Raw genomic sequence first — 2,500 nt, 5'->3', positions numbered from 1 at the left:
TAACATGTGCGCGAGTCATTGGGCTGTACGAAACCTAAAGGCGTAATGAAAGTGAAGGTCTCGCCTTGCGCGGGCCGAGGGAGGATGGGGCTTCCCCGCCCTTCACGGGGCGGCGGCCTCCGCACTCCCGGGGCGTCTCGTCCTCATTGCGAGGTGAGGCGCACCTAGAGCGTACACGTTGGGACCCGAAAGATGGTGAACTATGCCTGGCCAGGACGAAGTCAGGGGAAACCCTGATGGAGGTCCGTAGCGATTCTGACGTGCAAATCGATCGTCGGAGCTGGGTATAGGGGCGAAAGACTAATCGAACCATCTAGTAGCTGGTTCCCTCCGAAGTTTCCCTCAGGATAGCTGGTGCTCGTACGAGTCTCATCCGGTAAAGCGAATGATTAGAGGCCTTGGGGCCGAAACGACCTCAACCTATTCTCAAACTTTAAATGGGTGAGATCTCCGGCTTGCTTGATATGCTGAAGCCGCGAGCAAACGACTCGGATCGGAGTGCCAAGTGGGCCACTTTTGGTAAGCAGAACTGGCGCTGTGGGATGAACCAAACGCCGAGTTAAGGCGCCCGAATCGACGCTCATGGGAAACCATGAAAGGCGTTGGTTGCTTAAGACAGCAGGACGGTGGCCATGGAAGTCGGAATCCGCTAAGGAGTGTGTAACAACTCACCTGCCGAAGCAACTAGCCCTGAAAATGGATGGCGCTGAAGCGTCGTGCCTATACTCGGCCGTCAGTCTGGCAGTCATGGCCGGTCCTTGCGGCCGGCCGCGAAGCCCTGACGAGTAGGAGGGTCGCGGCGGTGGGCGCAGAAGGGTCTGGGCGTGAGCCTGCCTGGAGCCGCCGTCGGTGCAGATCTTGGTGGTAGTAGCAAATACTCCAGCGAGGCCCTGGAGGGCTGACGCGGAGAAGGGTTTCGTGTGAACAGCCGTTGCACACGAGTCAGTCGATCCTAAGCCCTAGGAGAAATCCGATGTTGATGGGGGCCGTCATAGCATGATGCACTTTGTGCTGGCCCCCGTTGGGCGAAAGGGAATCCGGTTCCTATTCCGGAACCCGGCAGCGGAACCGATACAAGTCGGGCCCCTCTTTTAGAGATGCTCGTCGGGGTAACCCAAAAGGACCCGGAGACGCCGTCGGGAGATCGGGGAAGAGTTTTCTTTTCTGCATGAGCGTTCGAGTTCCCTGGAATCCTCTAGCAGGGAGATAGGGTTTGGAACGCGAAGAGCACCGCAGTTGCGGCGGTGTCCCGATCTTCCCCTCGGACCTTGAAAATCCGGGAGAGGGCCACGTGGAGGTGTCGCGCCGGTTCGTACCCATATCCGCAGCAGGTCTCCAAGGTGAAGAGCCTCTAGTCGATAGAATAATGTAGGTAAGGGAAGTCGGCAAATTGGATCCGTAACTTCGGGATAAGGATTGGCTCTGAGGATCGGGGCGTGTCGGGCTTGGTCGGGAAGTGGGTCAGCGCTAACGTGCCGGGCCTGGGCGAGGTGAGTGCCGTAGGGGTGCCGGTAAGTGCGGGCGTTTAGCGCGGGCGTGGTCTGCTCTCGCCGTTGGTTGGCCTCGTGCTGGCCGGCGGTGCAGGATGCGCGCGCCTGCGCGGCGTTCGCGCCCCGGTGCTTCAACCTGCGTGCAGGATCCGAGCTCGGTCCCGTGCCTTGGCCTCCCACGGATCTTCCTTGCTGCGAGGCCGCGTCCGCCTTAGCGTGCTCCTCCGGGGGCGCGCGGGTGCGCGGATTCTCTTCGGCCGCCATTCAACGATCAACTCAGAACTGGCACGGACTGGGGGAATCCGACTGTCTAATTAAAACAAAGCATTGCGATGGCCCTAGCGGGTGTTGACGCAATGTGATTTCTGCCCAGTGCTCTGAATGTCAACGTGAAGAAATTCAAGCAAGCGCGGGTAAACGGCGGGAGTAACTATGACTCTCTTAAGCCAGCAAGAGGTGTTCGGCAAGGAGATCCTCTGTCCCCTCTCCTGTTCAATTTCGCTGTTGATTATGTTCTAGATCAGCTGCCCTCACACGTAGGTGTCAAGGTGTTGGGCCGCCAGACGAACGCGGCGGCCTTCGCGGATGACATCCTGCTCTTCGCCTCCACGAGGGGGGGCCTGCAGTCCCTTATCAACGCAGCGGTAGCAGCCCTCGACCAGCTGGGGCTGCGTGTTAACCCGCGGAAGTGTCTCACCCTCGCACTCGTGGCGTCCGGCCGCGAGAAGAAAGTGAAAGTGGATGCGAGCGTCACCTTCACGGCCGGCGAAACCACCATGCCGGCGTTGGGAGTGGGTGAGACCTTCCGCTACCTGGGACTGCAGTTCTCCTCCTCTGGGCGGTGTCTCTTCCATCCGAGGCACCACATCGAGGAGCAGCTGTCGATCATCACGCGGGCGCCGCTGAAGCCGCAGCAGCGGCTCTTTGCACTTCGTGAGGTCCTTCTCCCAGGCCTGTATCATGGCCTAGCACTGAGTCGCACCCGCATCGGTGCGCTCAAGGCCATGGAC

The 2,500-nt window shown here is 59.9% G+C and overlaps 1 pseudogene; it reads left to right on the top strand.

The window, feature by feature from the left end:
- The window catches only part of LOC124592901, a 6,049-nt pseudogene that overhangs the window by 948 nt on the left and 2,601 nt on the right, over window positions 1-2,500 (top strand).

This window comes from Schistocerca americana, unplaced genomic scaffold (assembly GCF_021461395.2).
Source record: "Schistocerca americana isolate TAMUIC-IGC-003095 unplaced genomic scaffold, iqSchAmer2.1 HiC_scaffold_959, whole genome shotgun sequence".
Taxonomy (NCBI): domain Eukaryota; kingdom Metazoa; phylum Arthropoda; class Insecta; order Orthoptera; family Acrididae; genus Schistocerca; species Schistocerca americana.
The sequence above is the reverse complement of the archived record's forward strand: the minus strand, read 5'-3'. Positions and strand labels throughout refer to the sequence as shown.